At 39.8% G+C, this 14,693-nt stretch overlaps 1 long non-coding RNA gene across 4 annotated transcripts in view; it reads right to left on the bottom strand.

The window, feature by feature from the left end:
• LOC148225273 (uncharacterized) overlaps positions 1–14,693 on the bottom strand; it is a 120,566-nt gene that overhangs the window by 21,020 nt on the left and 84,853 nt on the right. The window contains exons 1-3 of one of the 4 annotated variants that reach the window (XR_015805096.1): positions 9,959–10,888; positions 343–451; positions 69–251 (exon numbers count right to left, since the gene is read on the bottom strand). This is a non-coding gene — a long non-coding RNA (uncharacterized LOC148225273). Of the gene's footprint in view, positions 1–68; positions 252–342; positions 452–555; positions 4,356–9,958; positions 10,889–14,693 lie in introns of those variants that run through there. The other 3 variants (XR_015805094.1, XR_015805095.1, XR_015805098.1) reach the window with 3 other exon arrangements.

Here is a 14,693-nt window from a genome sequence, read left to right as displayed (position 1 = left end):
GGAGGACTCAAATGGACAAGTTCAAACAATGTAAGGATAAAACAGGCACATGTAAAACACTTCAATACCTGTCTCCCAGTGAATTCCAGGGTGTTGGTCAGTTTAGATGGTTTCTTGAAGGGTTAATGTCTCTGTGCCAGGCAAGTCTTGTTTCTGTTCCTGTAGATCAAGGCTCCAGCATTGCACTTCTGATATCGAATAATGCATCCTGTTTGTCTTTCATCCCTCACCACTGATGTGCAGCCTTTTCACTGTTGAAAATCAGATAACCAGAGCCTTAATAAAAAGGAATATTTTGGTGTGATTCTAAAAATCTTTAAAGCGAAAGTCACATAGGCTTACTCTCTGGACTAAATGCACGATCTCTGCAGCACAAAGCAATCAAAGTAATCTTGCTAGTGCTCTTCAGGGCCTGAGCATTGGAGTTGTCCTGATCATAAGCACTATAATCCTGTCAAGAGGCAAATACATAATTAAGTATCACCAGTTAGCTAAAGGCCTTGCATCTGTGTGATCAGATCCTTCAGAAGGAAAGGATAGCATGAAAACAGTAACCTCTTATTTCCAGTTCCTATTTTGGTTTCTACTCTTCAGCACACAAAAGGATGCCTGTCTCACCCAAGCCTGCCTCAGCATTAGACAGGCTGTGTTTCCAGGTCACTTTTCCTCCTTTTGTCCAATGTTTTAGTTTTCTGCCTCTAAGAACAAAGCCATGGGTCTTGGGGCTATTTGCATCTGTGGAGGATTTGGATGCACTGCAGGGCGAGGCTGGGCCTCATTTTAAGAGAAGGCTCCAGCCCACGCCAGTGCCAAGAGGCTGACTAATGCAATTATTTCCTTGCAGAGCAGCATTTTTCAAAGTGCTGATTCTTATTAAGAAAAAGGAACGGATTTGGAGCTCATATTTTGATCTGGTGCCCAGGATTATTTGGAAATTCTTTTTCCTGGAACGAGACTTTTTATTCCAAATTTCTCCATGGTGGGGAAAGAGGGTTTCCTGGGCAGAATTAGGATAATGATTACAGCCTGTATACAATCAGTTCTAACCGCTGTGGAACTCCAAAAATGAATGTTATTGCTCAGTGGCTTCATTGGAAACAGAAGTATTATTTAACCAGAAGGATGGCAACACATGGAAATAGCTCATTATCATATTTTCTCCCTATTTGAAATGTCACATTGAGTATGTATCTTTCACGTCCACTACACTTTAATTAATTTGGACTGTGTTTAAATATATTACACAGCATGCTTTATTACAAAATTCTGACACATTCCCATTGATGAAGCAGGGCTTTCCTTCAAACACATGTAAAAGGCAATAGGAGCTACACTGCTAAATATTGTTTTAAATACAACAAGAATACCACATCATCTCTGTGTCTGCCTGTGTTTTTCTGTGGCATGGAACATACAGAGCAAAACCAACATTACATCCAAAGCTTGCTTGCTGTTTATTGAAGGGACAATGATGTTAACATTATTATTCTAGATCTAAATCTTAACCACTTACCTTATTTACATAATTGCAAGACAAACATATATTTTACTCAATGGCTGGAAAAGATTCCAGCAGTGTGATTGCCTGGAAATTAAAAAGTAGAATTGCAGGGTGTATGTGTGAGATGAAAATTACTTGTTTTAACACAGCTGGTGTATCTTATCTTCTGTGCACTTTCAAACACAGCACTTATAAGGATGGTTGTCCTCCTCCACCCAGGTCTCCAACAAAGTAGAGGATTTATTTCATTTTCTAACCTTCCTCTGGAATGCAAACACTCCTTAAGTTATTCCTGATTTATACTTGTTTAAGCAGCTGGGAGAATCAAACCAGTTTTTAAAATAACGTAGAAATGAGAGTTCATTCAACTTTTAGTGAAATCTTCTGTTACTTAGAACTCTATGCTGCATGGGATCAGGGACCTTGTAGAAGGTGTGACTTTGATAAGATGTCATCTTTGCACTACTGCTTCTGCTGAGGCACTGATGTATTAGCTACTGAACTACTCTAAAACTACTTTAGTTTGAACCATCTTGGGTATAGAAAACAGCTGAGGACTTGCTTCCTCAGGGCAGTTCTATCACACTCTATTATCCCACCCAGTAGATGCCACCAAGAGCTGGTTGTGTTTGTACTTTCCTCACTACTCACACTCCATTCAGGAACCACTAGGAGCCAAGGCTGGTGAAGAAAACCTGATTCATTCCCTGGGAGCCAACTGAGTGGTGTACCTCACATGACAAGCCTCTGCATGACATTACAGTCAATCCCAACAGCTTGTTCTAAAACATGTTCCAGGGACAGCTCCTTGGACCGTTGCTTCCTCATCCATCCTCCTAAGAGAGCAGTAATCAAAGTTTTATTATCTGAATCATGGATTCATTTTTTTTTATTATTGTTATTTTCCCTAGCAGATGGCCTTTTTCCAAAATAATTTCATAAGCAGAGATTCTTATCATGGGGAAGGTAATACTGTTCTGAAACAAACTCCCAGATGGGACCATGTGGAATAAATGTGTTGTTCCTTAGATAAAGGCAAGGCGTTAGACTGCTGATCACTGTGTGGATGCTGCCACGGAGGAACAGCACAGCCCTGTTCTGTGCTGTTAAATACTCTACTACTTATTCTTCTGCCCTGAGTGCTCTCTCCTCACCCCACATAACCCTTTCCTCAGAAAACATTTACACTAAGAAGAAAAATGTTTTTCAGCATTTGAACAAGAACAAAAAAGTTGTGTTTAACGACAACACATGTCTGTTTTTAAAAATCTGGATTGGTTTTATATTTAATTCATTCACTGAATTGTAATAAATGAATAAACCTAATTTGGAGGATAATAAAAAATATGAACTGTGTTGCTGAAGCCAAAAGCAATAACTACAACTTGGTTTTTTCCCGATTCTTTGCTCCTTCGGACCCAAACATTACTGTTGCAATTTTTTTTCTGTATTTTAAGTGTTTTGTTTATTTGATTTCTGCATTAAAGGAACACTCCAGTGTAATATAAAAGGATTCTATAATCACGATGTCTAATTACAAAGAAAAGCTAAGTATCTAATATAAAAACTTGCAATAAAAAAAGAATAACTACCAGATCAAAAGCCACCAACACAACAATCTGATGAAGCAGGCTAGGAAGCACTACTCAGCTGGCCCCCTTACAGAATATGTGGAACCAGAAAACTTTCCTGAGTGAGAAGATTGAACAGGATGCTGGATATTCTCATCTAGGCTCCCTCTTCCATGAAAGGCCGGACAAAAGGACCTTCCAAGCCCCCTTCCAGCCTGGGCTGCTCTGTGATTCTATAAGATTATGAGATCCCTGATGCATGGCTCTCACATTAACTGCAGCTTTTCCTCCTTGGTTTCTTTCTAATTTCAAGAGCTTGTTCTTACTCTTTCGTTGGGATTGGGGTTTGTTTGTTTGTTTGTTTGGGGTTTTTTGGTTTGTTTGTTTTTTCCCCTGATTCCCAAGAGTAACAAATGTGAAATGGTATCCTTTTGGCTGCTAGTGGGCAGGATCTTGTGTTCTTCACACATTTAGATTTTCCATCAAAATCATCAGGAATGTATTAAAACAAGCAGGCTAGTTTCCATCTCTTGGCACAAGTCAATGAAGCATTTAGATGTACATGAAACACAAGACTGACTATGCAACTGGCAGCTTTTAAAAAGGAGTAGATCATTTAAATATGTTCCTGAAGGGCCATGTGTCTTTACCTGGCCATAATCAGCCCTACTAAAAGAAACAGAAAAATTGCAGACAGCCTTGCATCCACAGCTTCCCTCGAATTAACAAGCAATTTAGGTTTGTTTTGTAGACCTTAAAAAGTCTGAAGACCACCTTGTATTAAAGGCAACTCATTACTCTTGCCCATATGCAAGTGGACAGGAGTCTAATGTGCCAAATTCCAAGCCTGAAAGACTGTTTGACCATAAATCCCCTCACAAGACAGAAGCATGAGTGACTTAGTTGGATTTGAAGGTAGAAGGGACAAAGGAATAAAGTAGAGCTATTGGAAGGATTTTTCAGAGATTCTCAACACCATTAACCCAGAACAACAACCTTACTGAATCAGCAGAAATTATCCTGCAGAGAAAAAAATAACAAAGCACATCCACCCACAAAAGCAATCCAAATTCCCAAAAAACCTCTCTCTAAAGATTTTTCTCATCTTAAGTGTAGGACTTTGTGTTTCTGTGTAACTTGGCAGGGGAGCAATTTTTAGCAAAGATACCAACAGAAGATTCATCAGCAACCATACTGACATCTGAAGAGACATATGCTCACAAGAAGCATTTTGCCTATTTGCTTTAACCTGATATTTAAACACACAAAGTATAGATATACCTTGGATAATGCCATTTACCTTGTGCACAGGTGTGTGTTTGTGATTTTATGAATATTTCAGCACTACGAAAACATTTAATGAAATCTAGATAATGATACTAAAATTACGAGACTGACAAAAACATTCCAGAAAGCATTGGTTGTTATTGTTATTTCTATTTCGCTTTAGAAAGAAATCTTAAGTAGGCTGTTTGGCTTTTTTTAGCAGAGGACAACAGTCATGAGACAAATGATCCTTCTTAGAAAAGCATTCTCTATAGATCAGCTCCTGCTAACTCATTCTTCCATTGGCAGACCCCATTCATTTTTCCATGTTGATTTTGCTAAAGTGATTAAATACCTTTAAGAACAACAGAATTATAAGAGTTTTGAGGAAGAGACAAGCCTTTATACAGATAAAAATTTTTTTTTCAGAGGGAAGTCTGTTACAATCAATTGGCTACAAAGATGATGTAAATAGTCAAATCTCCCAGCAATTTCAAAATATGTTGATTTAACTAAGATTTAAGCAACTTAAGTACATTGTTCAGGATAGATTCTAGTCCAGAAGAATTCTGACTGCATTTGCCAGGCTACGTTGCCTTCATTATTTGCAATAATGTTCATTCCTTTGCTCTAGTGTTCCCATTGTGCATGCAACTTCCACTGATTTTAACATTGCTGCAATTAATTGTCCTAAATCTAAAACAGTACTGGAAACAGAATTTAAATGGGTAAAATCACACTTAATTTGCAAGAGATTCACTTCAATGTAATCTCTGCTGAAACGTTTACAAGTTGCCTGTGGAGGAGAACCAAAAGCCAAAAGGGATTTCAGAAAGAAGCGTGTGGAAAGGCCAAATGTACCTAACTACACATTCCATGTCACACCGCAATTGTGTTCTTTCTCCAGGGTCTTCAGTCCTACCAAGAATTATGGCATTTCAGTTCAGTTCTATACACTACACCTTCCACTCAAAAGACAAAAAAAGTGGATTAATCTGCTATATAAAGTGGTAGGGATGCAAAATCTAATTTCTGTCAGCATCCTTGATGCAAACTGCTGTGTAAATCTAAAATCTTTATAATTTCTTTCAGTGAGCTTTATCACCAAGATTTTTTTTAACTTTTGGTTTTACCTTCAGTGCCCTCATACCTGCGTGTTCCACCTGCATGTCTCTGAGACAACATGAGTCTCCTCATGATTTTCTGTGGCATATCCTAACCCAAAGAGGAAGAAATACCGATTTAGCTTCAATTTAGTCAGTGGGCATGTTCCCCACAGTATAACTTTCAGAAGCAGAAATCCTTGCTGCTACCAAATGGAATGAAAATTCTTGCTGTTTCTAGAACATCAGAAAAAGTCCCACATTCTCCTGCCTCCTCTTTGCCAAAAAGGACAGTAAGTGAGAAATATGTCAAAAGCTTTCACATTATTACCCTGATAGAGGAAGTTGTTTCTCGGCTTCAAGTAAGAGATTGGCCTATTATAGTTGTTATTTCTAAATGGCTCTGGAAAATTCATGGCAAATGGAGTCTGGCCTCTTGCTGTAGAGGGAAGCTACTCATCAGCTTGGAGAACATTCCAATAATTCTGGGATTCAGTAGGCTCACAAAATTGAGACAACAGCGCTGGGCACAATGTCCTATCTAATACTAATAAAACCTTTAAAAGCATGAAAATGTGAACATATTCTCTTAGAGAAAGATATGTCTTAAAGCCAGCAGTATACACACACTTTTACAAACATAATGAGGTCTTTCTCCCCGAAAAACTTGTGTTGGTTTGTTTTTTGGGGTTTTTTCCTAATTAGTATTATTTTAATACCAGCACAAATCTTCAATGTTGTGAGAATTAGGAGGACATGGACAGATTATTTTTCAGTAGAATTCATAATCTGTTTATAAATTGAATTGGTTTCTTAATGGCCTCTGGACCACCAAAACACAGCAAAACTGCCAAGTAATGTTAACAATAGTTTGTCAGTCTCTATGTATGAGAAGAGTTTGTATCTCTGTACCAGTTTGTACAGAGAATCAGCCTGATTACTTGCAGGCACAAATGGGTCATCCAATTAAAAACTCCATTTGTCATCCTAAAAGCTGAAACCTTTCTGAAAATCTGAGGTCTCTTCTGGAGGAATAAAACAAATTATAATGCATTTTAAAGAGACTACCAAATATAAACTACATAGCTATATAAAATATTTAAATAAAAATTGTAAATGAAAATAAATGTCAGATGCATCCAGAGTTAGAAAGAATGGAAAAGGAGAGGAGGGATAGACTGGGAGAACAGAGAATCTGTCATAGGCAGATATGATCTAGGTTACTCTTCACCATACAGATGAATCATAACAATTCTGAGTACAAGAAGATGACAAACAACCTTAATGAGAGGGAGCACATGCAAGTCAATAAACACATGGGTCTTACAGACCTGTTTACTGATTTAATCTAGCATCTTGAATTCACTAAAGCTTGAAAACAGAGGTGCTGGAAGCCATTAAAAAAGAATGCTGTAAAAACCAATGTATGAAGCAATTTGAAAGGATCATGATGACAGCATATGAGCAACAGAGACCTCCACCCAAATAATATGTTCCATTTTCACATCTTGAGTCTGGATGGAATAAGGAGGTGGTTAAGAGCTGAGCAGTGGTATGTAGGCAGAAAGATACATAAATTTTAAGAACTCTGGTAAATAATAATGGAAGTGGTAATTAGGTTATGGCATCCTAGAGAGCACAGGGAATTTTGGGCTAGGTAGTGGTGAAAATGGAAGGAGCAAAGAAAGAAGCTAAAGTCTGAACAACATGACAGAATTTGGTGTTTAAAGATACCAAATTTCTCAGCATCTCAGGAATGCAACAAGGTTGTGAGAAAATCCTGTTGAAACCTTCATCATTGCTTTGCCACTGAGCTCATGTCCCAATAGGGCTTTCTGCTTGAATCACACTCTAATGTAGGACATTTTAATTGTGATTGCTGGCCCAGCAAAAAATGGTGAGCCTAATGGGATGGTTATATTTAACACTGCAGAGAGAGAACATGCAGAGAAGGGTGGAACATCAAAAAGGAGAAGTGACAAAGTAATGAGTTACCTGGAAGTCAAAGAGGAAGGAAGTAGATGGTAGAAGAAGGGCGAACATGCCCTGGAGAAAGGAAGATGACTTCCTACTTTTGGATTGCTATGTTTCTTTACGTATATTTTCCCAAATCTGCTGGTGGTGTTGTGACCTCAGCTATCTCAGTTTAAGTTCAGACTGATTTTTTTGTTGTTGTTGTTTCGGTTTAGTTTCCCCATAAAAGTGTGTATCTACCCGAGTCTACAGTCAAATTCACCTTGAGTAGACAACAGCGCAAAAATGATGGATTCATGGAACTGCTGAGGTGTGAAGGGGCCTCTGGAGATTGTCTAATACAACATCTGTGTCCAAAGCAAGGATAGCTAGAGAGGTTGGTCCAGTAAGGTTTTCAGTAACTCAAAGGATGGAGGCTCCTCAGTCTCTCTGGGCAACTTGTGTTAGTATTCAACCAGTTTTATATGACAAAAGTTGGGGTTTTTTTGTTTACACAGAGTTTCCTGTGTTTCAGTTTGAGGTCATTACCCCTTGCTCTTACACTGAGCATTATCGAGAAGAGTTTGGTTCTGCCTTCTTTACCACTGCCTCATCAAGTATTTTTGAAGCACATTGAAAAGACCTGCCCCAAGTTCTCTTGTCTAGGGTGAATTGTTCCAGCTCTCTCATCCTCTCACAATATTAATCATCTTCATGACCCTTTGCTGGACGCTGAGGAGCCCAGAGCAGGATCCAGAACTCCAGGTGGCTGTCAGGATTGAGGAGAGGAAGGGGAAGGATCATCTTCTTTGTCCCATCTGTGCTGCAGTATGGCAAATAAGACAGAACTATTGAAGCGGATTAGCAAAGGAGGACTCAATTTATTACATTTGCAGAAAAGACTATGAGAAGAGCAAGGTGACTGCTTTTGTCAACAGTCCAACCTGGTCACACCAAAGTATCTCATGGGGTTTCTCCAGTATAGACCTTTTTTGCCTTGGGTCTTTCTCTCGGTCTATGGCAAAGATTCAACACCAAAAACCCAACCTCCCAAGCAATTTTAAAAAAAACCCTTCATATTTTTCTATTTCATTGTTTATCAGAGTTGCTCACAACCTGTTACAAGACCTAGATCTGTACAGAAACAGCAGAACAGCTAGCATTATATTACCCAACTGCAACAAATAAACCTTTTTCCACAAATTATCTGAGCTGATGATAAGTAAACACACTACTTCTCAGAAGCTAGAAGAAATCACCACCAAGATACTAAAATTTATCATAAATTCTAGAAAAATCTTCACTTTTCCAGGGCCAAGCTTAATAGCATGCATAAGCTAAGATAACATTTATAACCCTCCTTTTCCTCCCTCATTACAGTGCACTCTCCTGCCTGTGAACAAAAAAATCTCTGTAAGGTAGGAGTCACAACAGGTGGTAAACACTCCAACATTTAAGGGCTTGTTTAGATGGTAAATGAAACCAATCCAATTAAATCAGTTGTAAATCACACCCTTAACATTTCATCAGTAGTTAGCATGAGACAGAGATTTCAGAGCCATTTCAGTACAGCTAAATGTGATTTCTTTTATCAGCTTAAATTACATCAAAACTAGGGTTTACAAATAGACCTTAATCAGAATATTAATAATTAGAATGCAGTTATTTCCTTTGGTTCTAGTTACCACATAGATGAGTCCTAAGACTTTGTAAACATATGCATACACACACAGAACTCTCACTGGTTCAGTGGGAAGACAGATTACAAATTATTCAGCTCTGCCAATTAGTGAACAAGCAGGGCAAAAAAAATCTGCAAATAGAGGCAAAGCAGAATGCTTCACTAAATGTATGCTGCTTCTTGTATTTGAAAAATGTCATAAAAATGATTCTGTGAAACATCTTACCAAGAGAACCAGGGAATATCCTGTGTAACACTAGATATCGGAAAATATATGAGAATATATAACACGTAGGAAAGAAATTCTCATTACAGCCCTGGGTTAAATATTTATCAAATATTCTCAGAAGAGACGTGTGTCAGCTTGAGATACATATCAGCAAATGTCAAGGGATGCTTTTATGCTGATGTATTGACATGATTGTTCAGGAATACTGCAAGTAATTTTCTGCAGGATGCCCTAAAACAAATTAGTGCTACTATATACATAGCCCCCCGTTAAGCTTTCCACCAGCATTTCTGTGGTCATGTTATATCAGTGCAAATGTGCAAGAACCAGCAAATCTTTAACTCTGCATATTCTGCAGAAAGTTTTCAAATAACTTCCTGTGAGGATTCAACACAAAATTTTGACCTGCTAAGCTCATTCAGTCAGGGAAGAAAAACTGTGCCACATGACCAGTAACAAACAGGCTGTGCAGCTTAAATTACCAATATTGAACTCCTCCACAAACCACAGAATAATTTACAACATGTCAGCCAGCTGCAAAGACTTCTGAGGAAGCGGCAGCCAACTGGGAGGTGTTGCGTAAAGAGGCGAGATTCAAATAAGCAAAGGAGGCAGCTTTGATACTTACATAAGTTAATGTATCATCTACGTTACCTTCACTCTCTCGTTAGCAAGTGGGACTGTTTTCCATGGATCATGGAGAGCCTGTGCTCTTACATGGAGCTGCCTTCTGTATCAGGGAATCCCAGGCAATGCTATGCAGGAAGGGTATGGTCAATAAATAAATAGATCCTTGCAAAATTAGCATCACTGGCCTCCAGTCGGGATCCAGTCCCTAAGGGACAAAATGCTGCAGTCAGAGTCAGGATGGCTCCAGGCAGATGCCATATCCACCATGTGGATTAAACATGAATGTCTGGTTTAAACATGAATGTCTGGGTGAGTTTTTGCCACCCCACAATGACCTTATATTTTCAGATGCTGGCTCAGTGTCAAAAGACATGGAAAGGCATGTGATTACTCCCTGCAAATATACCAATGAGAAAGTAAATGATAGGAGGAAAGAGGAATGTAAAAACAATGTTGGCACAGCAATAGGGAGAAGTCAGCCAGAAATATGTTTAGATACTAGAAAAAAAGGTCATAAGCTTCAGGGAAAAAAAAGTGACCCTGGGGCAAATATTGCATAAATATAACAAGGGAAGAAATCCTTTCCTCATTTTTAAGATGGTTGATGCTAAGCATAATACAATGCAGTTACTTGTTGCAGGAAGGGGCAGACCTGGAAAGGCCCCTCTACTCCTGTCAAAATTTATATACATAGGTGGAGAGACAGACATAGAAACTAAGGTTGGTTGTACATATCAAGGTGAGCTTCAAAAGAATATGGACAAAAGTACATTTATTTCCTCAAGGAAAAAAATAAAACCAAAACCCAGCAGTGAGTAGCTAACATAAGCAACCGTGTTATAACTTTGGATGTTGTTTTTTTCAAAATATTGGCATACTGTTGTCATGCAGCTATTATGAAGAAATCACACTGTGAAGCAAGAAGCCTTCCTGCAAACCAGGATGGGAAGCACAGAATAAGCTGCAGTTTTTTCACTGCAGGGGTTTCTCTAAAGGAAAAAAATAATAATATGATCATTGGTTTTGCGCACACACACTAAGAAAAATTCAGTTTGCAAACAATGAACATCCTTTGTGTTCAGCGTTGGCAAAGCAATTGATTCTAGTTTGAGATTGGACTTGTGCCACTGCAAAAGCAGTTTGTCTTTTCTGTTCTGAAAAGTACTGTAATGAAGAGCTTCAACAGAGAGGATTTTTATCATTAGACTCTGGCTATATTTTCTTTCAATTTCTCTCACTTCACCAAAAAAAGTATGGAATTCATCATTCCAGCATATTGAGAAATAAAGTAACTCTGAAATACTGCAGAAAATGTTAGAACTTATTATATAACAAAAAAACCACCCCAACAACCCACAAAAACCAAAGACAAATACAACAAAAACAAAACACCACCCCCTCTACTAAATTTCCAATATACTGTTATCTTCCTCCTTCACAGGATTTTCTCTTCTTTCTTGCCTAACATTCAGGAACAAATTAATCCCATAGGTCCAACAGGTCTAGTATGCATGCTACACACATGGTGGAGTAACAGAGAAAACCCCACATATTTAGCAGGCAAGAAATTGGGATCACATAAATAGGAAAGATTATTAGAGTGCCAGAGAGCTTTCCTTTTGTACCCTTATGTGTTCAAGAACTCACATTTCCTCTCAAAGCAGATACCTTTGCATATCCAAGCAAGCAGAATGAGTCCACTTGGGGAAAAAAAAAAAATCTGTCCTTCCAATGGCACCTTTATGATAAAATATGAGTAATCCGCTATAAAAATTGGGACCTTACTGTTGGTTTCTGAGCCCAAAAGCTTCTTTATTCTTCACTGTGTCAGTGTGTCTAATAAAAGATTTCACTTCTCCCTGTGAGCACTGTACCTCTCATATTCTCAGACCATCTTGGGTAGAACAACCCTGCTGCATTAAAAAAGACTCACTGCCTTAAAACTTGACAGACGTTTCTTTTTAACACCTTTTTATACAAAAGCAGTAACAGCAGGTAGTAAACTAACACTGCTGCACAGCATGGTATAGGAAGGAAGTGCTATAAACCCTATCACAATTATTTCAGTGAAAGACAAGGCCATCATTAGTGCCGTATTGATCAACCTCCCCCTCCCATCTCCACTGTTTGAAAATTCATTCAACATTATTATTGCTGCTTCAGACAGTATTATTATAACAGACCTGCATTATACAATAAGAGGCTTTGGTATAATTGACATCTGAAGCACCAGGGAGCTCGAATGTTTGCTGCTGGTTAGAATGAGGTCTCCAGAGGGACACTTTCTTCCTTGCAAAAGGGGCTATCACATAGCCATTGCAGTGTGTAAATCAAATCCTCAATGACTGCTGTTTTTTCATTACTTGTCTGTGACCTGGAACCAGATCCTTATAACACTGTGCTGATGATTATCCACCTCTGGAACCCACAACAATAGACTGCAATGATGAACCAATACTTGGAAATCGGGTAAAGCAAATGATCTATCTGGGTTAAAACAACAGAAACTTGTTCATTTTTTAACCTAGTTAAATAGGAAATTGGATATATAATCACACTGTTTGGTGCTGTGGAAAATCTCTGCCTCCCATGCATCGCTGGGAACAGGCCAGACACAGGAAGCACAGGTAGATTTAAAGCATCCATTCCTCCCACCCCCAACCAAATTAAGCTTTTGCCAGAGGTGGTCATTAAAAGACGCACATGTTGCACATTAAAGGCCATGTGGAAATCAAAGCCAGCAATTTACATAGGGTTTCTGCTAGTGTGAAAGCCCAGGCACGCCTGGGATCTCCATCTGGCAGGAGGCTGAACACGGGAGCTGATGCAGGCAAGCACACACTGAGCCCTACAGAGCCCTGTGCAGCCAACAAAGCGCTCGGGCAGAATCGGCCCCCAGACAACACAGTAGAAAGGCTGATTTTCAGTGTCTGACCAGACACAGCTCGAGCTGGGTAGCCATTTATTAGGGAGATTTGAGCCCACAGAAAGTACTCTACATTTGCCATAGCATGGGGAAATTCTCCTGCATACCCTAAAGGCAACATAATTCACAAAGTTCATACCCCATGTCAGCTGGCCGGAGGAGGAATTCCACCCACACACCATTTGCATGGATTCACAAGCCCAAAGGCCTCCAGATCACTCATTTAAATTGTGACTCCCTGGGTAATTGTCAGCTCCCCAGTCTGCCCATACCAGCTCTGTGGGGCACAGCCAAAGAGCAATGCATAGCTTTGTTCCCTGTTGCCATCATGACTTCAAGGAAATGCTACAAGCTGGCCCAGGTCACAACCACTTGTTCTTAATCAGGACCTGAAACAGCTCTCCCAATACCAGAACCAAGGAAGAAGTGGGCAATGGGGAAGGCTGAGAAAACAACTGCAGTTTTCTTAGGGGAGCAAACTCTCAAATCCGGTAGGATTGCTCAGGACACGTAAGGGAGTGTCAGGCCTGCCAGCCTCACCTGAGCCACGTAGCAAGGTGGCATTCATGAGTTCACGTGGCAGGAGGAAGATCACACTACTGTGCCATTAGCCTGCTCCCCTCCCCAAAAAGACTACTTTCACCTTTCCTTGGTTAGGCAGAAATTAAACAGTTTTGCAGCACAGGCCAGTGCCTGTTCCCCATGCCAATCTGGATTCAAAGCCTGACATCGTGCTAGTGGCTGGTTGCTGCTTGGCTTTGCTGTGGGCTGGTGTGGGTGGGGAAGCAGGAGGAGAAGCTGCTTGATGTGATACAGAATGTGTATCCTTACAGTCAAATGAAACCCTGGTGCTTTATGAGTAAAGAGTTGGGCAAAGGCAGGAGGGGGCAGCTTGCCATCCTGCTAGGGATGGATATCTCTGGTTAAATAAGCAGGGAAACAAGGGGTCCTGGAACAGAGGCCAAATGCAAGAGAAACAGGATAAATTTGCTGCTTGCATGGAAGAAGAGCACGTCGATCTAATTCTCTACCCAGAATCCAGCAGTGACATCACTGGTCCTGCATTTAAGGAAAAGAGGAAAGGTGACTAATGGAGTTTGCTTGGGAGGAGGTGAGAGACCCAAAGCCCTGGCCGGCTTCAAGGAAGGCTCTGGGTTCTTCTGACAATCCCCTTGGCTCCCTCTGGCACCAGCAGAAGACACAGGTATATGCTGGACTGAGTGGATGATCCAGCAGCCCCCCCACACCAAGGCTACAGTGCCAACATTTGTTTTCAATATTCAGGAAAGCCAAGCAAATAAGTCTGAGCAGTTATACGGAGAGAAAACAACAGAAGTCATGGCCCTGAAACCTCAGCGGCGCTCTTCTGCAATTATTTCAAAAAAAGACCCATCTTATCCTCCTGTATTTGTACTCAGCAGGGAGAGGTGAACTTATCTGCTGCCTGTGATGTTGGCTTAAGAGCTCTGCTTAGGACACCATCATAATTCTTGTCTTTCTTTTTTTGCTAATGGTTGCATACCTTTGATTAAAACCTGCATGGTGCATTAAAGGCTAAAACAGATGATGAATGCCATGTAGTACTTTGCTTTAGATCAGAGTTGATTAGAATTTTTGATGATCCAGCAGCTAGAAGAGGAAACTGCATGAGCAGTGAAAATATTCAGCTGTTACTGTTGTAGGAGGCAGTGTCTTTTGTTTGACACAAGATAAAAAACAGTAACTAAATGGACAATGTACTCTCTTGGTCAATGAATAGCTTTATAGCACAATAGAGCTCTGTAAAGAAAAGCTGGTGAATTAATCAGTCCAAATATTTGTAAGACTTCTTGC

This window comes from Sturnus vulgaris, chromosome 1 (assembly GCF_052056855.1).
Source record: "Sturnus vulgaris isolate bStuVul1 chromosome 1, bStuVul1.hap1, whole genome shotgun sequence".
Lineage (NCBI taxonomy): Eukaryota > Metazoa > Chordata > Aves > Passeriformes > Sturnidae > Sturnus > Sturnus vulgaris.
This window is presented reverse-complemented; position numbering and strand designations above follow the sequence as displayed.